The sequence below is a fragment of the Aquarana catesbeiana genome, linkage group LG05 (genome assembly GCF_042186555.1).
Source record: "Aquarana catesbeiana isolate 2022-GZ linkage group LG05, ASM4218655v1, whole genome shotgun sequence".
In the NCBI taxonomy this organism is placed as follows: Eukaryota; Metazoa; Chordata; class Amphibia; order Anura; family Ranidae; genus Aquarana; species Aquarana catesbeiana.
The window spans coordinates 332,041,391-332,066,299 of record NC_133328.1 but is presented as its reverse complement, the minus strand read 5'-3'; the positions used below and the strand labels follow the sequence as shown (position 1 = coordinate 332,066,299).

At 38.9% G+C, this 24,909-nt stretch overlaps 1 protein-coding gene across 12 annotated transcripts in view; it reads left to right on the top strand.

The window, feature by feature from the left end:
• The window catches only part of CDH12 (cadherin 12), a 1,995,427-nt gene that overhangs the window by 729,854 nt on the left and 1,240,664 nt on the right, over nucleotides 1-24,909 (top strand). The gene's annotated exons all lie outside the window — the stretch shown is intronic.

The following is a 24,909-nucleotide window of genomic DNA, read 5'->3' as shown; positions in this document are numbered from 1 at the left end:
TACGCTCAGTTGCTGCCAACAGCGTATAGGCCACAAAAAACTGGATGTCAGAGGAATGCAGAAATTCAGATCGGAAAATACCGCATCTGATATTAAATGCATAATAGGCAAAAAATAAAAACAAAAATTACAGACTATATATTTATATAAAGAAGAGACGGTGTGAAAAACCATCAGAGTATTAATATGTAAAAATGCCCTGGTGGCCTAATATTAACATTGATTGGGGCTGAAAGTAGGTAGATTCACCACTAGGGACCCTAGTGAGCCAATGACAATGATGCAGCATCTAGTCAGGGAAAATGGAAAATTTAACCCTTCGGCTCCAAGGTTTTCTTGTATAGAGTAACCATTTGTGTTCTTAATAAAAAATTTAAAAAATAATAATAAAAATAAAAATGAAAAGGTCACACCGTCAGTGTGTACCTATACATAATGATCCATCTATGTAACAGTGGAAAATAGAATCCAAAGAGAAAATTGATTATAAAATGCCCTATGAAAACCTAAATGTAAAATGAAAATAGAGAAAGATGTTCTATAAAAAACACAACTCTCTATGCCCAAAAATTCGTTAATAACAGTGAATGGACAGAAAAAAGGAAGTGTGTTCTATGGGGAGTTTTTCTTTTCCCATACCTTATTAGCCCACCTCCGGACACCATGATCTCAGATGAAGGTCACAAACATAAAGAATCAACCATTATCGATGAAGGCGTTCACATCGGTATCTATATTTAAACCATAGGGGGTGTAACACCGGACACGATGGATCCAAGTCATTTCCAATCTGGACAATTCTCTGACTAAGGATCCACCTCTCCAGTGAGCACTGTACCTGTCTATCCCCAAGAATAGAGTGTTAGCAGGATTCCTATTGTGATGTAAAGCATAGTGTTTTGATACCGAATGGTATTGATATCCATTCTTGATATTAGTAATATGTTCTCCTAAGCGGACCTGCATGGGGCGTTTAGTACGGCCTATATATTGCAGCCCACAAGGGCATTGCAATAAATACACCACCCCTTTAGTGCTACATGTGACAAAAGGTTCAATCTTGTGGACCCTAGAGGTACTGGAGGATACAAAGGATTCTGTTTTTCTCTGTTTGCTTCTGTTGAGTGAGCATATCTGACACCTTCGACATTGATGGTAACCAGATAAATTCTGGAAGAAGGATACCTTTTGAGTGGGTGGGTCCACAACATTAGGGGCAATTCTTCGTTGCGGGACAGAATTGCCCCTAATGTTGTGGACCCACCCACTCAAAAGGTATCCTTCTTCCAGAATTTATCTGGTTACCATCAATGTCGAAGGTGTCAGATATGCTCACTCAACAGAAGCAAACAGAGAAAAACAGAATCCTTTGTATCCTCCAGTACCTCTAGGGTCCACAAGATTGAACCTTTTGTCACATGTAGCACTAAAGGGGTGGTGTATTTATTGCAATGCCCTTGTGGGCTGCAATATATAGGCCGTACTAAACGCCCCATGCAGGTCCGCTTAGGAGAACATATTACTAATATCAAGAATGGATATCAATACCATTCGGTATCAAAACACTATGCTTTACATCACAATAGGAATCCTGCTAACACTCTATTCTTGGGGATAGACAGGTACAGTGCTCACTGGAGAGGTGGATCCTTAGTCAGAGAATTGTCCAGATTGGAAATGACTTGGATCCATCGTGTCCGGTGTTACACCCCCTATGGTTTAAATATAGATACCGATGTGAACGCCTTCATCGATAATGGTTGATTCTTTATGTTTGTGACCTTCATCTGAGATCATGGTGTCCGGAGGTGGGCTAATAAGGTATGGGAAAAGAAAAACTCCCCATAGAACACACTTCCCTTTTTTCTGTCCATTCACTGTTATTAACGAATTTTTGGGCATAGAGAGTTGTGTTTTTTATAGAACATCTTTCTCTATTTTCATTTTACATTTAGGTTTTCATAGGGCATTTTATAATCAATTTTCTCTTTGGATTCTATGTTCCACTGTTACATAGATGGATCATTATGTATAGGTACACACTGACGGTGTGACCTTTTCATTTTTATTTTTATTATTATTTTTTAATTTTTTATTAAGAACACAAATGGTTACTCTATACAAGAAAACCTTGGAGCCGAAGGGTTAAATTTTCCATTTTCCCTGACTAGATGCTGCATCATTGTCATTGGCTCACTAGGGTCCCTAGTGGTGAATCTACCTACTTTCAGCCCCAATCAATGTTAATATTAGGCCACCAGGGCATTTTTACATATTAATACTCTGATGGTTTTTCACACCGTCTCTTCTTTATATAAATATATAGTCTGTAATTTTTGTTTTTATTTTTTGCCTATTATGCATTTAATATCAGATGCGGTATTTTCCGATCTGAATTTCTGCATTCCTCTGACATCCAGTTTTTTGTGGCCTATACGCTGTTGGCAGCAACTGAGCGTATAATCCCATTTGCCCTGTTATAACCCTTTCTGTCCGTGTTATGACGGTGTATATCTTAGTGAATCAATAACATACAGGTTCCGCTTGCCCTATACAAAGATGGCGGCAGCGGCCTCGGACGCCCTGATCACAGAAGGGGGCGTTCCTCTGCTTTGAGTTCCCATATAGTTGGTGTGTCAGCATGCCGCCCGTACCCCAGGAAGACGACAGATTTGTCGAAACGGCGTAGGGAGGAGCGGCGTGCTGACGTCACCACCATACCACGCTGAACCCGGAAGGAACGGGCAGCAGCTGAAGCCGGCCGGCGCTACATTGTTTTTAGAAGCGATCTTATACTGCACAAATTGTAAGTGCTTTTCTTTTATATATTAAAGTGGATTTTAAACTGGATTACGCTATGGAGTATTTCTTTTTCATTTATCCATGGTCTGTGAGCGGATAAATCACCTTTTAGGTTGATTCCCTGGAGAGGTGGCTTTTGATCTACACACTGACAGAGACCCAGTGGCTGGGGGACACAGCCACCTGTGTGCATGATCTCTCTGACAGGAGATCTTTGGATCTGGTAAGGGGCTTACCTTACTTGAGGTGGAGGAACTTCTTTTTAAACATCACGCTCCTCACGGAGATAACCTTTATATCACTTGAAGGAAGGGTGTCTTTCTCCCTCTATCCAATCATTTTCTACACCCACAAGACTTCCAGTTTATGACTATATGGACATCATTTAATCGTTTTTGTTCACTGAATGTTTCACTCATCATTTTTTGCATGTGATTTATGTGCACATTTTATGTTATGAAACAATTCACTTGTGTTCATTCATAATCATGGTGGTTTCAGTTAATATGATCATGTGTTTGTACTAGCAGCGCAGCCTATAAATTGTAGAGTGTACATAATGTGTCTACATATTCTCCATAGGAGAGAGGGGAGGGGGAGGGGAGGGGGAGGAGAGCTGGGAGAGGGGGGGGACAGGGAAAGAAGGGACAGGGAAGAGGAAAGGAGAGAGGAAGCCAAGGGGGTGAAGGGGGGGAAGAAACAAAAAACAAAAGCTAAGGACTGGTTGTGCATCCCATTCTCCTATATAGGGAAATGAGATTGAATCCCAGGTTGGGAACAGAGAAAATTAATGGGGGCCCTAGCTAGTGGAGAGAAAGAGGGGAAAATCTATAGGTGTTGGAAAGCTACAAAAAGGATTGGAAGCTTAGATTTTCATTAAAGCCAGGAAAACAAATAGCCTTTAAATTGTAAATCCAGCAAGTCTCTAGTTGCAGCAGCATGCGATCAACGCTGCCACCTCGAGGGTCTGGAGGGATGTGCTCAAGCGCAAAGAATTCGATGAAATGCGGATTAAAGTCATGATACATGCCGATGTGTCGGCTGATGGCAGTGTCCATTTTCTTTTTCTTTATGGGTTTGATATGATCTCGTATGCGTTGAAAAAATTGTCTTTTTGTTTTACCTATATAGAATCTGCCACACCGGCATTGAGCAAAATATACAATGCCCGGTGTTTGACAGGTGACTCTAAAATGAATGGAGTGCCATCTTCCATTAGGTAATTCGAATTTGGTTTTTGTAGCGACATAGTCGCACATATCGCATGTGCCACAGGGAAAGGTTCCACAATTCATGGATTCCATGGAGGTTGTGTAATTTTGAAGTGACTTCGAACCAGTTGATCCCTCAATGAAGGGGCCCGTTTGAAGGTAATTTCGGGGACATTGTTTATATGTTTGCTCACGGTGGGGTCTGCAGCTAGAAGAGGCCAAAATTTTTTTTAAATGTATCTGAATTCTTGATGCTGACAAGAATATTGGGTAATAACTCGTACATTATCTGGCTTTTTCACTTGTTTATTTGAAAATATCAGTGAGTTCCTATTTTGTTCATTCGCTCTATTAAAAGCTTTTTTGAGGCAGGCATGGCTGTACCCTCTGATCTTCAACCTGTTGTATAGATCCTTGGCTGCCATTTTGAAATCAGAGTCTCAACTACAATTACGCTTTAGTCTTAGATACTGACTGTAGGGAATACTTTTAATTAGGGACATGGGGTGCGAGCTTTGGGCGTGAAGGAAGCATTATTTTTTACATTTGCAATAATAAATATCCCCCAAAAATATATAAAACAACTATTTTTTTCCTCAGTTTAAGCCGATATGTATTCTTCTATATGTGGACAAGGGAAATTTTTTGGCGAGATTTTTGGGGGTGCTGGCAGAAAAAGAAGAAATAATTTCAATACTCCACAATAGCTATAAAAATAGCAAGGTTTTTATTACATACAGGACATAGTTAAAAAGTTTTGGTATAAGTTATGTGCACATGTACAAAGAAACATCTAAAATTCAAAACAGTTGACAAAATTTAGTCACTCAGCAGTAGCATTGGAGTGATTGTCCTGACATGTTTCGCCACTCTGGGCTCATCAGGGGGTGTTTTAAAGGCAATTAGATGTAACACCGCATAGAACAAAACAAAATTAAAAACATTGCACTGACTTTGAATACAGCACAGAAAAATTATGATAAAAAATATATAATGATACCATAGAGTAGGCTGTCGACCACCATGCTCATCCCCAATCGCTCACCCACAGTGAAGATCTTTTGCCTGTGACTCGATGTCAACTCAGGAAAAACCGTGAATGGGTAGTGCACATAGGAAGACGCAAGATAGGGCTTGAAAAAATTGTTCAGCTGGAATCTAACCAAGAGAATAGTGCAAGAAATAGTAAATGAATGTTGAAAAACTGAAATGTCCTAAGTGAAAACTAGCTCTACTGAGGAAGAAAAATTTGAGTGAAAGGGAATGCGGAAAGGGCACAGAAAGAGGACTGAGAAGGGGAAGAGAAAGGATGGGAAATAACAATGGGGTTGGGAAGAGGAGGGGGGAAGGAGGGGGGGGAGGGAGAGAGAGAAAAGGGAATGAAGGGAAGGGGGGAAAGAAGGGAGGGGAGGGGCAGAATTAGGAAAAAGGGAGAAGAGGGGGGAGGGGGGGGTTAAATGTGCTGGGTGAAGAGATGAAGGAGAGGGGTGATGAGTGATAAAAAAGTGTGGATGGTGATAGATAAGATGGTTGGCATCTGAAAAATGGATGGAAACCATGGGCAAAGGTGATTGCAGAAAAATTGTTGGTATAAAGTGGTAAAATATGCTGGGGAAGAATGTAGCTTACTTACTTTGATAAAAACAATAATTGGAGGAGAGCCAAGGGTGCCTGGGCTATAGAGAGGAATTCTATAATAAGTAACTGCAGATAGTAAAATAAAGATCTTTAAATTAGGTATAGGCTACATGAATCTAGATTTGAAAACAGTTACAGGAAGAAAAAATAGTTCATATTGATGGTTAAAATAATAAAAGATAGGTCATCTTATATATAAAGGTGACCATATACCTGCTGCAGATCACCTGCCCCCCTCAATTAATGGGGAGGTAAAGTTACTAACACAGGTGGCAGCAGGTGGTATAATTGAAAAAATAAACTAATTTTTAGAGCATGGTAGAGAACTGCAATAGTGCACCACAAGGTCGAAAATAAGGAAAAGGTTTTCATGTAAACTTTTTTACCTTGTATACAGCAGTTTTGTGGCACAGCTACCCTTAGTGTGTCTACCAATATAATGTAATGTGAAGGCACTATATATAGGCATACCAATGTCGTACATTTGGCGTCTGACGTTACGCATGGGCCGCCGGTGATGAACCGCATGGCTCATGCGCAAAATGTCATCGGGATGGCACGAGGCTCAAAATACTACAGTTCCCACACTGCATCGTGATCCATGGGCAGGAAGAGAGAAGATGCAAGGGGAGCTGACATACCCCAATCAGAGGGTGTGCGTCTCTCCTCACTCTGCATGCAGGGCAGGGGGCAGCACCAGGGAAAAAAGAAACTAAACAATGAGTAGGAGATCTTAAAGTACCCAATTTGAAAATTTAGTAGGGGGTGATAATTCATAGAACGACATATGTGCGACATTGATGTGTGTAAAAAATGGCTGCACTAGACCATTGACAGGTAAATAATGAAAGACAGAGAGAGGTCATAGGTTGCATATTGGGGAAGGCAATAGGATGGAGCATAGCAGACGACAAACACCGCAATAAATGCATCAGAAAAATACAGAACAGCGAAAAAATAATAATGAAATAATAATAAAATAGAGAGATTATACAATAAGTTCATGAGAAGCATTATTCATTAATATTCAAACGATAAGTTTACACTTCAGTAGTGCATGGTTAGTACATTAAAATTATGCATTATTAGATATGTATAACATTAGTTGCCAGAGGCATATATTTTTCATAGGTATTCTGGATATTTTAATACTTTTATACTTCTATATAAAAAACTATTCAGAGGTGCAGATGAAAAAACTAATAAAGATAAAGAGACAATGTCACCCATCCATAAAAGGTTTGGCAGTGTGGTACAACACCTGTAAAGGACATTGGAAGGTAGCAATGTGGGTAGGTGACAATGACAAGAAAATGGCACCAACATCCCTGTAGATAAGTGTGGACAAGGGAAATTTTTTGGTGGGAATTTTGGGGGTGCCGGCAGAAAAAAAAGAAGTAATTTCAATACTCCACAATAGATATACAAAATAGCAAGGTTTTATTACATACAGGACATAGTTAAAAAGTTTTGGTATAAGTTATGTGCACATGTACAAAGAAACATCTAAAATTCAAAACAGTTGACAAAATTTAGTCACTCAGCAGTAGCATTGGAGTGATTGTCCCGACATGTTTCGCCACTCTGGGCTCATCAGGGGATGTTTTAAAGGCAATTAGATGTAACACTGCATAGAACAAAACAAAATTAAAAACATTGCACTGACTTTGAATACAGCACAGAAAAATTGTGATAAAAAATATATAATATATTGTTGGTGCCATTTTCTTGTCATTGTCACCTACCTACATTGCTACCCTCCAGTATTCTTCTACATATTTTTGGTAAAAAAATATCGCAATAAGCGTATATTGATTGGTTTGCGCAAAATGTATAGCGTCTACAAAATAGGGGATAGTTTTATGACATTTTTATTTTTAATTTGTTTTTATTAGTAATGGCGGTGATCTGCAATTTTTATCGGGATTGCAACATTATGGCAGACACATCAGACATTTTTGACACTATTTTGGGACCATTGTCATTTATACAGTGATCAATGCTATAAAAATGCATTGATTACTGTGTAAATGACACTGGCAGTGAAGGGGTTAACCACTAGGGGGCATTGAAGGGGTTAAGTGTGACCTAGGGAGTGATTCTGTTAGGGGGCTGGACTTCAACACACAGGACAGTGATCACAGCTCTCAATGAAAGAGAGCTGTGATCACTGTCCTGTCACTAGACAGAATGGGGAAATGCTTTGTTTACAAAAGCATCTCCTCGTTCTACCTCTCCATGACACGATCACAGGCACCCGGTGGACATCGTGTCCGCGGGACCCGTGGTCACGGAGTCCTTGGTGGGCGTGCGCCCGCACCGCCGCCTGTGGGTGTGCACCCACGACACCGCTTTTTAAAGGGGACATACCTGTACACCCTTTCACCCTTTTGCCTACTAGCGCCATTCTGCCGATATACATTTGTGTGTGCTGGTTGGCAAGCGGATAAAGCATAAGTAAATACTTGATGGCTATAGCCTACCAATGGGTTCACTTTAAAAGTCTGTCAGTAGTTTTGCTGGGTTGGATGATTATAATATAATAGAATAGATAGGTAAAAAATGTACCTTTCCTAAAAATAAATTGCTACTTCAGATTCATTTTCCACAATTGGTCACAAAAAAATTTGAAAAAAGGATTAGCCAGCTTGAACTCTGATTCTCCTCTTCAGCAAAGTTCATATGACAGATTAATCAGTCTGCACACTGATGCTGCCCTGGAGCAGATTTTTTTTTAAAGAAAGGTATCTATGTTAGCCCTTTATAACTCTTTATTCATTTATAATAATAAGACTATTAATGTACAGTAGCTATTTGTTAACAATTTTAGTATACAGTAAGTCCACTCTAAAGGGTAACACCACTTTCATAAAAAAAATAGCAAATAAAAAAATAATATAGCATATACAATTGCAACACATTACCTTTCCTTTTCAATCTGAAGCACTGTCATTTTCTGTAAAATGCAATATGGCAACCAGGAGGCATTCTGCACACAGATGGTGTATGGCACGCCCCCCAGAAATGTAATTTCCTGCTTGTGTGGTTGGCTTACTTATTTTCCCAGAAGTCTACACTAAGATATAGGTTTGATTTAGGCATCCCCTGCAACACAAATGTAATTTTTGGTGAAATACTCCTAAAGGGAAATCAGGCCCTAAAGAAATAACGACCCTGCCTCCTTCCTCATAAGAACCCCACAAGTGCAGCAGCTGATTAATAATGAAATCACCCCCATTAACAATTTTGTACATGGACCAGACAGACAAACATCTATTTCTTTAGAATAACAAAAGGTAGGAATCTGCAACAAAGTTTATTTAAATCACTGCAATTCACATAAATCACCCAAAGGGGAATGTTTTTTCTCATAAAAAGTGGAGTTACTCTTTAAAGCATGTATTGTTAGTTCAAAAATCTCTCATAAACTTCTTTTTTTGACAGGTTATTGAAACTATATCTCTAATATAATAATAATCTGGCATTTAGCACATTTAAAAATCATGAAACTCCAAACTCTTTTTTATCATCCTGACAAATTACTTCTTTTTCTTTTACATTCTGTGTTCACTTTTTAACCTTATTTCACTGTAATGTAATTTGATCTTCTAAGCTTATTTAGAGCTGTGTATAAACTGCGGTTTTGCAGATACGACTGTTACATGGATCTTTGTGTTAATTAAGCTTCTGAACGTAAATGAAAAATAGAGCTATTACTTTTGTAAATTTGTCTGTTTCTGTATTAGACTTCAATATTTTTATGGAATATATTTAGATAATTATTGCTCTGGAAAGGTCATTGCTTAAATAAAAGTGACATGTTAAGTTTTCTAATGTGGAAAATGCAATCATGTTTGTATTGATTTTTTTTACTAGCCATGTTTTATATGCTATACTACTTTTGTGCTTTAAATAGTGCTAAGACAAAATTATTAGCATTTTTCTACAGCCAACACAAGCTTCAGATTTTATAAGGCCCCTTTCACACCAGCGGTATGACCCCCTGGTGGAAAACTTCCTCCATTCTCATGACCTACATGATGCTTGGTGATGCTACCGTGATTATACATACTTTTTGCCTCGCCACAATTCCTATTCTAGAATTTACCTTTTTCTTCTAGACAAATAGTTGTTACAAAATGTACAGTACAATGCTCTGAGACCCACACTGTAACTTGATCAGACCACGTGCTGATAAGCATTACCATTTCTGATTTCCCTAACCATTTGAACAGCTACATTTGGCGAATAGAGATAGGCTGAAGACCCCCTGTTTGGTTCGCTGTATACATGTCTTATTGCTTTTTACCTTTGACCATTTTTACCTTATTATTAGCGCTTTTTACCTTTGACTATTTCTACCTTATTATTAGTGCTTTTTACCTTTGACCATTTTTACCTTATTATTAGTGCTTTTTACCTTTGACCATTTTTACCTTATTATTAGTGCATTTTACCTTTGACCATTTTTACTTTATTATTAGTGCTTTTTACCTTTGACCATTTTTACCTTTTAATTTTAACATAATCTGAAATGTATTTTTTACAAGGTAGGCATTCCTTCAGTAATACAATTATATAATTATCTAATTTAGTTTCATGAGCTGAATGAATGTTGTTACAAAACAATAAATAAATACATAATTGAATAATAATAATATAAAAACAAATTATTTTAAATATTATCATCATGCTAATAGTTGGAAAACCAGCGCAAGCAAAAAAATAATTTCAGTATGTATTCTGTTTTTTTTCTATAGAGGCTATGTGATGCTTATGTTATAACCCCTCCTCCAGTATTTTTATAAGAGTTGAAGAGAATGTTGGTTGCTTGTGGTGAAAAAAAAAAAGGTTTTTTGTTTCCTTTTTCCTGTTTGTTTTCATGTATACTGGAAAGCAGTTGTTCTTATAAGTGTGAACCTTACTACAATTTGGCAGTGAGCTAGAGCTAAAGTAAATGTCTCAGAAGCAAATTACGGGTACAGGAACTTGGAATGAGATATTTACAAAGGTCTTTGCTCAGGTAACTATCAAGTGCATTGGCAAGGTTTAAAATGGCTTCCCCAGACATGACCCAGAGGCTGTGCACAGCAGAATTTCTCAATAGGAACCATAAGGAGCAGTGCAAGAACATCTAAACACAGGGACTAGAAAAGACCTAGGGCAGGTTTCTGTGGATTTAGAAAGCTATTGAAATGCCATGTACACATGGGCAGACTTTTCGACTGGACTGGTCTGACGGGACAAATCCGTTGGACAATCCGACCATGTGTGGGGTTCATCGGACCTGCAGCGGACTTTTTCGGTTGAAAATCAGACGGACTTTAGATTTGGAACATGTTTCAAATCTTTCTGATGGACTCGAGTCCGGTCGAAAAATCTGCTCGTCTGTATGCTACTCCAACAGACGAAAACCAACGCTAGGGCAGCTATTGGCTACTGGCAATCAACTTCCTTATTTTAGTCTGGTCGTACGTCATCACGTACGAATCCATCAGGCTTTGGTGTGATCGTGTGTAGGCAAGTCCGTTCGTTTGAAAGTCCGTCGAAAGTCCGTCGGAAAGACCGTCGGACCTTTGATGCCGAAAAAAGTCTGCCCGTGTACACGGCATAAGGCATTCAGGTATGGGGCCCAAGTGAGAAACAGCAGGCTGATCCTCCAGGGACTTAGTTGTAAAATGAACAGCTGTGGTCAGTGACACAAGTTGGTTCTGAATACTACAAACTGTGACAACAAGACAGTGCTGTGAAAAAAAATCTCCCAATGACAACCAATCTGTTCATGTCTTCAGTGTCAGTGGTCACACTTTCATTCCAGGTAACATTATAATGTGGGCTGGAAATGCAGCTCAGATCATATTTCGCATTTGATTGTGTGCAATTATTTTTCAGAAAAAAAACTTGTCATGCTGTATTAAAGGGGTTAAAGGTCTCATGTGTCCTGCAATAAACACTCATATTGTATGCCTTATGAGAAAAACATTTTAAAGTCATGTACATAGGAATTTTTTTTGTTTAGGTGTCAGCATTTTTTTAATTGCATTATCTGACATTTATGTACCTTCATAGGGAGCTCTATGTAAACTGCCATTGGAAAATGAGCAACAAAATGCAACAGATGTATGTACTGTTTTATTTCACATATTTATTATGATTATTATTATTATTTTTAGCCACTTGACTGTTCTTTGCAGCTCTTTATTTTTGAAAATAACTGCCATTACAGCATTTTAGGATAGTTGTTGCATAGTGAATTGAGTCTTATGTGTTTGAAAACATTGTACCTTGCTATGTCATCTTATTTTACATTTTTTTTGCTAATAATTATACTAATAATATATTCTGATTATCTGAAACATGTGCATAGTTATCTTTTTATTCTGATTTAAATCAGTTTATGATATGTATGCAGTTTGGGTATATTGGCCCTTTAAACAGAAACATTATAACCAAAGTTAATACATTTATACTGTAGTGCCCATTTAAAATTATATATTCTCCCTATGTCTAGCAAATCATGCAATTGCATTTTTATTACCTCTAGAAAAGTTGCATCTTCAGAGCACAACTAGGAAAAAAGCAGGTAAAATAATCATAACAGACATAAAAAAGATGAAGTGGATCTCACTTATGAGAACATTGTAAATGCGATTATGCACAAAAGAAATGTTCTGAATACATTAAAATGTGTCTTATGTTTTATCATCATTTAAGCAAAAAATAAACACTAGTTATAGAGACGGTATACTTAACAAGTTTTTATTATGTTCTACTAACATTGGAAAGTGCACTAAGGAATGTTTAATGGAGTTAATGAAACTAAGATATGGGGTATGTGCATTATTAGTAAGCTTAACAGAAAATAAAACTAAGCGGCTGTTGTACTTATTTTGCATACATAGTCACAAGACTAAAATAACTCTTTTTTGTATCTATGCAAAGTAATAGCCTAGAGATGTTTTCAGAAACCTTATAATAGTGGGTTCCCCAGTAGAGATGGGCCAAACACCCCCTGTTCGGTTCGCAGCAGAACAGGGGAAAAGTTCCGAGCTGAACGGCAAACCCCATTGAAGTCCATGGGAGCCTAACGGGAAAAATCAAAATTGCCCATTTTGAAGGCTTATATGCAAGTAATTGCCATAAAAGGGGCATGGGGGTCCAAGTACTGCCCTGGAGGACATGTATCAATGCAAACACTTTTTTAAAAAACAATCCTTTTTTCAGGAACAGTGATATTAATGAAGCTTAAAGAAAAATAAAAACATTTAAAATTCATTTAAATATAGTGCCTGGGGGGTCCCCTTAGTCTGCCTGTAAAGTGGCACATCTGTAGCATGCATAGAACTTACTGCAACAAAAAATACATTTTTAAAGAAAAGAAAACGAGTCAAATCACATTTAAATTGACTCGTGGTTGCAACTGCCAGCACTCAGCTATTTAAAAAAATAGAAAGAAAAAATGGCCCCAATCCTCACCAGACCCCATGGGGTCCCATACCAGACCCAAGCATGCAGCCTGACAAGTCAGAAATGGGGGGGGGTGAGTCAATGAGTGCGGAGCATTTTTTTTTTAAATTTTGGGGGCGGCGGGCGGCATGATTGACGATGGATTTACATCAGGGGACACAGTTTTTTTTATTTTTTAATAAAGCAATTGTCAAAAACTGTCTCTGTTTTTATTAATTTTTTTACACTTTTTTGGCGAATGCTCATACTGATTCACATGGGGGGTGGGTTCTGGGGGCCCCCTTCTTAACCACTTGCTTACTGGGCACTTAAACCCCCTTCCTGCCAGGCCAATTTTCAGCTATCAGCTCTGTCACTCTTTGAATGACAATTGCGCGGTCATGCAACACTGTACCCAAATAACATTTCTAGCATTTTTTTCACACAAATAGAACTTTCTTTTAGTGGTATTTAAATACTGCTGGGTTTTTTATTTTTTGTTAGAAAAAACGAAAAAAGACAGAGAATTTTGACCAAAAAAAACCAAAACAGTTTTATAGTTTGTTATAAAATTTTGCAAATAGGTAATTTTTCTCCTTCATTGATGTGCACTGATGAGGCTGAACTGATAGGCACTGATAGGCTGCACTGATAGGCACTGATAAGAGGGCACTGATGGGCACTGATATGTGGCATTGATGGGCACAAATGAGTCGGCACTGGTGAACACTGATAGGTGGCATTGATGGGCCCCGATATGTGGCACTAAGAGGCAGCACTGATGGGTGGCACTGATGTTCACTGATGGGCATTGATAGGTGGCATTGAAGGGCACTGATAGGTGGCACTGACGGGCACCTATGTTTTTTTCTTACATAAAGTAAAAATGTTGTCATGCCTAAAGTCTCCACTAGAGGGAGTAAATGCATACCTTAGTACTGTATGTCACTTCTCAGTCAGCTCAGAAGTCCAGCTAAACAGCATGTGTGTGGTCTCAAAAGCTAGGGGGATCCTCATGCTGAACATTTGGAGAACACTGGGAGAGGGAGGTACTACTGATGCTTGTATTCCCCCCCTCTACTTCCCCCCCACAGGGGGGTGCGGTGGCAGCTATTTGTCTGGTATGGATTTTAAGGGGAACCCCGCACCAAAATAAAACAAATAAAAGTGTAATATCCCTTTAAATTTCGTACCTGGGGGGTGTCTATAGTATGCCTGTAAAGGGACGTATGTTTCCCGTTTTTAGAACAGTCTGACAGCAAAATGACATTTCAAAGGAAAAAAGTCATTTAAAACTAAAATGATGTGGGGTCCCCCTAAATTCCATACCAGGCCCTTCAGGCCTGGTATGGATATTATGGGAACCCCGGCCAAAATAAAAAAAAATGGCGTGGGGTCCCCTTCAGGTCTGGTATGGATTTTAAGGGGAACCCCGCACCAAAATAAAAAAAATGGCGTGGGGTCCCCCTAAAAATCCATACCAGACCCTTATCTGAGCACGCAACCTGGCAGGCCACAGGAAAAGAGGGGGGACGAGAGAGCGCCCCCCTGAACCGTACCAGGCCACATGCCCTCAACATTGGGAGGGTGCTTTGGGGTAGCCCCCAAAACACCTTGTCCCCATGTTGATGAGGACAAGGGCATCATCCCCACAACCCTTGGCCAGTGGTTGTGGGGGTCTGTGGGCGGGGGGCTTATTGGAATCTGGAAGCCCCCTTTAACAAGGGGACCCCCAGATCCCGGCTCTCCCCCCGTGTGAAATGGTAAAGTACCCCTACCATTTCACAAAAAAACTGTCAAAAATGTTAAAAAAGACAAGAGACAGTTTTTGACTATTCCTTTATTTAAATACTTCTTCTCTCTTCTATCTTCTTTCTTCTATCTCCCTTCGGTTTCTTCCTCCATCTTCTTCTTCTTCTGGTTCTTCTGGTTCTTCCTCCGGTGTTCTCGTCCTGCATCTTCCTCCGCGGCGTCGGCATCTTCTTCCCTTCTTCTCCTTGGGCCCCTCCGCATCCATGATAGCATGGAGGGAGGCTCCCGCTGTGTGATGCTTCTCTCTTCATCTTTTTCTCTTCATCTTCTTCTCTTCATCTTCTTCTCTTCATCTTCTTCTCGGGCCGCTCCACATCCACCATGGCATGGAGGGAAGCTCCTGCTGTGTGACGCTGTGTGTCAGAGGGGGGCGCGGTCACCCGTTACGTAACCCGCCCCCTTCTGACGTCACGGGGAATGCCACAGGGAAGTTCCCATCAAGTCCCCGTGCATCAGAGGGGGGTGGGGTCACCAGGGGTGGAGTCAACCATCAGAAGAGGAGAAGCGTCACATAGCAGGAGCTTCCCTCCATGCCATCATGGATGCGGCGCGGCCCGAAAAGAAGATGAAGACAAGAAGATGAAGAGAAAAAGATGAAGAGAAAAAGATGAAGAGAGAAGCGTCACACAGCGGGAGCCTCCCTCCATGCCATCATGGATGCGGAGGGGCCCGAGGAGAAGAAGGGAAGAAGACGCCGATGCCGTGGAGGAAGATGCCAGATGAGAACACCAGAGGAAGAACCAGAAGAACCAGAAGAAGAAGAAGATGGAGGAAGAAACCGAAGGAAGATAGAAGAAAGAAGAAAGAAGAAAGAAGATAGAAGAGAGAAGAAGCATTTAAATAAAGGAATTGTCAAAACTCTGTTGTCATTTTTAACATTTTTGACAGTTTTTTTTGTGAAATGGTAGGGGTACTTTTGTACCCCCTTACCATTTCACACAGGGGGGAGAGCCGGGATCTGGGGGTCCCCTTGTTAAAGGGGGCTTCCGGATTCTGATAAGCCCCCACCCGCAGACCCCCACAGCCACTGGCCAAGGGTTGTGGGGATGAGGCCCTTGTCCTCATCAACATGGGGACAAGGTGTTTTGGGGGCTACCCCAAAGCACCCTCCCAATGTTGAGGGCATGTGTGCTGGAATGGTGCTCTCTCATCCCCCCCTCTTTTCCTGCAGCCTGCCAGGTTGTGTGCTCCGATAAGGGTCTGGTATGGATTTTTGGGGGGACCCCACGCCATTTTATTTTAAATTTTGGCGCGGGGTTCCCCTTAAAATCCATACCAGACCTGAAGGGTCTGGTATGGATTTTAAGGGGAACCCCACGCCATTTTTTTTTTTTTTATTTTGACCAGGGTTCTCCATAATATCCATACCAGACCTGAAGGGCCTGGTATGGAATTTAGAGGGACCCCCACGTCATTTTTTTTTTTAATTTTGGTTCGGGGTTCCCCTGTGGGGAATTCCCATGCCATTTTTATCAATGAACTTTTATGTGTATTGTCGGACCGGAAATTCATTAATAGCCGCAAGTAGTTTTAAATGACTTTTTTTCCTTTGAAATTTCATTTTGCTGTCAGACTGTTCTAAACACGGGAAACATGCGCCCCTTTACAGGCATACTATAGACACCCCCAGGTACGAAATTTAAAGGGATATTACACTTTTATTGTTTCATTTTAAGCATTATTAAAATCACTGCTCCCGAAAAAAACGTCAGTTTTTAAAACTTTTTTTGCATTGATCCATGTCTCCTGGGGCAGGACCCAGGTCCCCAAATACTTTTTATGATAATACCATGAATATAAGCCTTTAAAATTAGCACTTTTGATTTCTCCCATAGACTTTTAAAGGGTGTTCCGCGGCATTTGAATTTGCCGCGAACACCCCAAATTGTTTGCTGTTCGGCAACAGTCGATGTTCGAGCCGAACATGAGTTTGACTCGAACTCGAAGCTCATCCCTAGAAGCCAGCTTCTAGAACTATATATTATAGAGTCTGGAGGGCTTATGTTTCCTGGTGTGAATCCAAGGGTTGGCACCCTCGGAGATATATCATAAGCAGAATTCTTGCCTTTCTACAATTAGGGGTAGAAATGAAGTTGGCCTTGAGTACTATTAAAGGCCAAGTCTCAGCTTTATCGGTCTTATTTCAAAGACCGCTTGCTACACATTCTTTAGTTTGAGGTTTTATGCAAGGGTTGATGCGGAATAATCCGCCAGTTAGATCACCTTTGAACCCTTAGGACTTGAACTTAGTTTTGTCAGTGTTACAAAAACAGCCATTTGAACTGATACAGCATATTCCCTTAGTCCTTCTGACAAGGAAGCTGGTGTTCTTGGTTGCTATATCGTCAGCAAGGAGGGTTTCAGAATTGGCTGCTCTGTCTTGTAAAGATCCATACTTGATTATTCATTAAGACAGAGTGGTGTTACGCCCTTATCCAGATTTTTTGCCAAAAGTGGTCTCAGGTTTTCACCTGAACCAAGATATTGTCCTGCCATAGTTTTTTCCAAAACCATGTTCCAGGGAAGAAAAGTCACTACATTGTCTTGATATGGTGAGAGCGGTCAAAGTCTATTTAAAGACGACTGCTCAGATTAGGAAGACTGATGTCTTATTTATTCTGCCAGAGGGTCCTAAGAAAGGACAGGCAGCGTTGAAATCCACTATAGCTAGGTGGATTTGGCAAGTTATAATTCAGATTTAGGATTTAAGGGATAAGATTCCCCCTTTTCAAGGCAAGGCACACTCTATCAGGTTGGTTAGTGCTTCTTGGGCAGTGCTTCACCAGGCCTCCATGGCAATCTGTAAGGCCGCAACTTGGTCTTCAGTACATACATTCACAAAATTTTATCAGGTGGATGTAAGGAGGCATGAGGATATCCACCTTTGGGCGCAGTGTGCTGCAGGCAACAGTATAAGTCCTCAAGTCTGGGGGTTCCCTGCGGGTTGTCTCTCCCTCCCCTCAAATAGCATTTCTATAGGATGTCCCATTAAGTTATTACTTAATCTCTGTGTCCCATGATGTACAATAAAGAAAATAGGATTTTTATAACAGCTTACCTGTAAAATCCTTTTCTTGGAGTACATCATGGGACACAGAGATCCCTCCCCTCTTTTGGGGTTTAGATATATTGCTTTGCTACAAAAATTGAGGTACTCCTGGAAGGAGGAGGGGTTATATAGGGGAGTGAACTTCCTGTATTGGGTATACCAGTGTCCATCACCTGAAGGTGCCTATATAACCATTAAGTTATTACTTAAGCACTGTGTCCCATGATGTACTCCAAGAAAAAGATTTTACAGGTAAGCTGTTATTAAAATCCTATCTTTCTTTTCTGGGCAATCAAAAGCCAGAGAAGGGATTGGCAGAGAGTTAAAAATTGCTTGTAGTTTTTTATAGTTATTATATTTTTCTATTTTTTTTTTTAGATAAACAGTTAAGATACCTGTAAATATATTGACCACATGTTATTTCCTACTATTGAACCTTTTTATATAATCCTTCATAAGCAGCATGTGCTTAATTTTGGTAAATCGGATTCTATATTTGAATCTATCTTTCCACTAATGATAATTGCTTTTCAGTCTTTGACTTATTCCAGTACATGGGGCTAATTTATTAAAGAAGCAATTTTCACTGTCATCTGTGTTCACTTTAAATATAAATTATGTTGAAGATAAATATTCTATTTTTTTTTATTTCAAAAGCTTAATAAACTATAGCTAAAATATTGTCTACTGCTATGTTCACTCATGAATGAATGTATGTAGGAATAAACAAATAAATTGCCAGCATGAGCTTAAATTCAGTTAATCAAGCCCCAAGTGTTTGAACATTTCTCAAGCGCCTCCAAAGTATACATATCTATCAGTGTTATCCAGTCTTCAACTTATTCCGTGGTATGTAGCTGAATTTTTACATGAACAATTTTTACTGCAGTCTGCACTTACTTTATATACCAGTTCTGTATCATAGTTTATTAATTTTCTTGACTTGACTGGGCATTGAAATACTAAAGTAAATGCACACCAGGAAAATATTAGTCTTTTGGTGAACAAGCCTCTTTTTTGAAGTTGTAAGGAAGTGAGAATCTTGCCTTAAGATGAGTATACAATAGTGAAGTTTTTAACAAACGTTTGTATGAAAGTTTTCAGTAAATTTGAATGTCATTCAAAAGTAGTTCAGTATTTTGTTTGCCTTTAACATTCAATTTTGGAATAATTGGACTTTACTGAACGAAAACCACATACACTGTTAGAAATTTGTACATTGAATTTTCTCATCACTGTGAATGAAAACAAACATCAGCTTGACCCCACTCATGATGAGGTCATGAGTCACTTGTCATCAAGATCATGATGACAAGTGTATGAACATTCTGACAACTTTCGTACAACAGAAAAAGTCAAACAAATTTCTATTAGTGTATACCCAGCTTTAGATAACACAGCCATTAATAAGGGATGTCATAAAAACTGGATTTCAGTTTGCCTCTTCGATTTATTTTGCCACCTATTACCCCTTAACAGAGAAGGGATTGGCAGAGAATTATGAATTGTTTGTCGTTTTTTATAGTTATTATATTTTTCAATTTTATTTTTTTTAGCTAAACAGTTAGGATACCTGTAAATATATTGACCGCATGTTATTTCCATACTATTGAACCTTTTTATATCATCCTTCATAGGCAGCATGTGCTTAATTTTGGTAAATCAGGCTCTAAATGTTTGCAATATGTTCAGATTTCCTCAGAACTTGTATATTTAAATCTATCTTTCCACTAATGATAATTGCTTTTCATTGTTTGACTAATTCCAGTACATGGGGCTAATTTATTAAAGAAGCAATTAATAGATTTATTTTTCCACCAATTACCCATTAACAGAGAAGGGATTGGCAGAGAGTTATAAATTGCTTGTAGTTTTTTATAGTTATTATATTTTTCTAAATCAAATTCACCCCTGATTTGCACCTGAACCACTGAGTGACTGTGCCAGATTCTGCACCAAAACTGGACCCTCACATATGTGGACCCAGCCTTAGTAAATTAGGTAAAGTTTAGCTCTGAATAGAATGCTTAATCACATGCATGGAAATTAAAAAACAGAATTTTTGGTTTGTCCATGATTGGATGATAGAAACCAACAGAGCTTCCCCTCAGATCTAGAGCAAATGCAGATCTGAGGGGAAGCTCTGAATTAAGGGGAAACCTTGCTGGTTTCTACCATCCAATCCATCCAATGTACAATCAAAAATGCTATTTTTTATTTTCCTTGCATGTGATTGAGTATTCTTTACAAAAGGAAGCTTTACCTCATTTACTAAGCCCTGGAGCAACTGCACTTTCAGTGTACAGTATATTTGCCTTTAGTAAATAAACCCCACTATATTACACAAATGTTGGTAAAATATAAAAGAGGAGGTCAAGTTGAGTAAATAGATACCAAACTTTTCAAGCCTATAAATGAAAACTGCACAATGCTTTAAAAGCTTTTACAGTTTAGAGCTAACTATGAATGATGGCCCTAGAATGTTTTCTCTCACTCTGGAAATACACTGGCAATGTATATTACAATCACCCTTTTCATGTGTAGGCACAACAGACGTTTTGTGCGTGTACATGAGGGCAGGGCTTTACAAATGTTTTGGTGGTTTTTTTACTTTATGTTAGTTTCTATTTTTAAATGTTTTTATACTTGACTTAATTGCTAAAACATAGGGGCTGATAGCATAGTAGGAATGACAGATCTTCTAATAGACCCCTATGTCACCTATGGACTTCAGTGAAGCTGATCAAGATCAGATATTGCGTGATCAGCTTTATCCCTGGCCACAGGAGCAGAGGAATGACAGCTATAAACCTGAAGGTGAAAAAAAATGCTCCTTGCTTCTAGGTTCACTCTCTGGAGGGTAGATCAGTAAATGGATGTTTTCTGATCTCACTCAACTTCATCTGTGAACACCCACCATGCCTATCGCAGTCCCAAAGGAGGGGCAGCAGAGCCTGGAATACATTGCAGAGGTAGTTGGGCAAGGGTAGTTGGGTACGGAGACTTTACCTTTAGACTACTAAAAGTCACTGGAATCACTTCTAACAGAAAGCTGACAGTCAACTTGACAGTAATAAACACATTGATTGTGTGTGTTTTTTTCACCTAAATGTATTGCTTCCCCATAGGAGGTTAAATAGGGAGCTATGTGATAGCATAATTGTGATGACATGGTCCTCCTTAAAAACTCCTCAAAAGTCCTTCTAATATCACCTCTGGACCCCACTGAAACTGCTGCAAGGAAATGTTCATCACTTTTTCACTGGATGGGAAATCCGCAAGTGGATTTTTGCTGATGATTCTCCTCTCTACCTGCTGACACCTGTCATGCTTGTCAAGGACCCACGGAAGGGGCAGTGAATATATGGCAAAGGTGGTACCTTCAGTGGAAGTGGAAGTGATCAGGCAGCTGAAAAAATCACTTTTAACAAAAACCTGACAGTCAGATTAAGAGTAGTAAACACAGTCCCTGCTGATATAATGTGTTTAAAAGCTCATGCTATCAACCTCCATTTATAAATGGTAGTAAACTCAAGTTTCTCTTTATATATTGCACTGGGATGCTATTGCACTGTGAAAACTATCACATTTAGTGCATACATGTAATCATAATTTCTTCTAGTTTATCCACCTGACTGAATTTGACCCTTAGCCTGTCTAAATATTGGTTGCCACCAGCAAGCCCAACTCATGTGACTGCCAAAGGCTACAAGAAAATGGCGGCGAGCAAGCTTCCTGATGACGTGTTGATCACGAAATACATTGAGGCTGCGCGCTCACTCTTGCTGACATCATTTCTGGTACGACTAGTTTCTGATCCTTGCTGTGGTGAAACTCACACTGAGACAAGGCTAAACGGTGTCTCAGTGATATCGCTGTACATGTTAGTGCTAGCATATTAGCACCCTACAATATAAGTTTGCATTTTTATCACTATTTGGCATCTTTGTACATCCAAAGCATATTGCGTTATGTGAATCATTCTGCTTATACCGAGATATATTGTCCTATGAGTACAAGTATACATCAAGGGATGAGATACACCCTCTAAAGGATCTGAGCCTACTATATCTCCTAATATCTAGTTATCTGGTGAGTCTGATAACTAAGAGCACAGACTTTTTACTGTTGGTGTCTGGACTCCTCAAGTTGGACTTTTATTTTTATTTTTTTATTTTTTGTTTATGGTTTTGTCTGGATGGTTATTTAACATGCACTAAATGTATATGTATTTGAGTTAGAGTCAACTTTTTATATATTTTTTTATATATTTTGATTTGCTTGTTAGGTAATTTCTCACTTGTAAAGGGGCAGCTCTACTCACTATTTATTACACTTTAGTTTGGTGCCACTTCTTGTTTATTCCTAAACCAACACAACAATATGAACGTCTCACTGTCAAAGCAACTCCCTGTAAGTTAGAGTTCTGCTTTAACTTGTTTCACTGTATTAAACTTGTAGGGAAATGTGCTTCCATGCTTCCAGCTATGGTATCCTTCCAGCTGTCTGAATACCAGAACAGGGACTGCAGCTGATTGATATCAGTCACTGTTCAACTGACTTTTTCAACAAAGTTTGTCAAGCCGGGTAATGTCAGTGCCACTGACAGTTTAGTTTTTTAATCCAAAATCTGAGTTGTGTATGGCCAGATTTATGACCTAGAAGGATCTAGACTAACTCATGCTAAAATCAGTGTAAAGTGACACACTAAAATGTGCCATTTACAGAAATGTACAAACCCCCCCAAAAGCTTGCACAACATGTCAATATTCCATTATGTTCTAGTCAGGATTTTAGATCCTCTCTGACAAAGTAACAAAGTTACTGAAAGGTAAAATGAGAAAGCTGACACTTTAACACTATTCTGGCACTACCATATAATCAGAAAGCTCATCAAAAGGAAACATCAGAGCTTCAAACCGCCAAGGCTGTCTGAGCCTAACACAGAACGATAAATGACCTCTATATAAAGACATTTCTTCACTTATTTCACTAACAGCAATAAGCTGTGTGTTTTCTGTGAAAGGGCAGTAAAAAAAGACATTTGCTGGTTAAAAGATAAGCAAATATATTATGCTAAATACCTGTACCCAATTTGAAAAAAATGGAAAAAAAAATGTGCAACAAATGTGTGGCAGATGTGCTATGTAACTTGGGTACATGTTTCTCTAGTATATGTGTAAAAAAATAGTTATAAATATGGTCCCTAGTTTCACTTTTGACTTTGGTGTGGTTAATGAGTAGCACTTTGCTTTGATGAAATTAAATTCATTTGATTCATTTTGAAAACAATCTCACGAGAATGCCCTATAATGATCTTATTTATATTTCAAGAGTTTCCTAATATCAGAGTTAAAAAAATCACCCGTACAGCTCAGAGAGAGAGAGCGAGAGTGAGAGAAAAAACCAGTGGGACTAAGGCAGATAAAGTGGTAAAAAAAAGAAAGCGAGAAACAACAATATACATCACTAAACAAATGTTGCATAACATTATGCAACATAGACAGGTCTTGTTTCAGAAAGTGACAAAAAATTATTTCCAGTGCTCACACACATCATATACTGTATATAGGCATCATTCCTCTCAGTAGGTCTGTATCCTAGAAGGGCTTTGTTAAAGCTTGGTTGGTGGCTAAACACAATTGCCTTAGGTTTGATATGCTCCACGGCTGACACTTGAATAATGTCACTAATTTGTATATTGCTAAAATATGATCAGTGATGTTAGCTTCTCTAGAGCTAAAGCCACTTAACATTTTTTAGTTATTAATTTGGAAAGTGCTGCTAACTCGTGAAACTCATAACAAAGCAATAGGATGTCCCCAAAGAGTGTTAAACACCATTATCCCACACCATACTCTTTTATTTGAAAGATAGCTGTGTACCCCATTTTTGAATGTTTGCTATTTTTCTAACTGGGGTGAAATATAATGTTTACACATTTGTGGCGTGCTACTAAATTATGAAGATGTTCTGGCAAACCATTCAAAATATGTCACTTGGATAAAACGCCAAACTTGCTTAAAGGATAAGTTCACCTCCGGGGATATATTACATGTTCCACCCATTTTTAGGGTGGAACATGTAATATGTTCCCACTACTGCAGCCGCTCGGGGATCCTAACACCAGGTATGACAGCAGTACTAGAAGAAGTTCCCTGTACCAGCTGCCACTTTTTAACCACTTTAACCACCCCGGAAGGTATTACACCCTTAATGACCAGGCCATTTTTTGTGATACAACACTGCGTTATTTTAGCTGACAATTGCGCTATCGTGCAAAGCTGTGCCCAAATAAAATTGATATCCTTTTTTCTCCACAAATAGAGCTTTCTTTTGGTGGTATTTGATCATCTCTGCGGTTTAATTTTTTTGCGCTATAAACAATTTGGAAAAAAAAACAATATTTTTTATATTCTGCTATAAATCTTATCCAATAAAAAAAAATGTAAAAATCAAATTTCTTCATCAATTTAGGCCAATATGTATTCTGCTACATGTTTTTGGTAAAAATAAAAAAAACAATAAGCTTATAATGATTGGTTTGCGCAAAAGTTATAGCATCTAAAAAATAGGGGATAGATTTATGGCATTTTTATTATTTTTTTTTTTACTAGTAATGGCAGTGATCAGTGATTTTTAGTGGGACTGCGACATTGCGGCAGACAGATCAGACACCTAACTGACATTTTGACACTTTTTTGGGAACCAGGGACATTATTACAATGATCCAATGATCAGCGCTAAAAATATGCACTGACATTGTACTAATAACACTGGCAGGGAAGTGGTTAACATCAGGGGCGATCAAGAAGTTAACTGTGTTCCCTGTGTTTACTAACTGTATGGGGGATGGGCTGCCTGGGATAACACAGAGATCCGTCTTCCTGCATAGCAGAAAGACAAGATCTTAGTGTAATCCCTGTCAGAATGGAGATCTGCCTTGTTTAC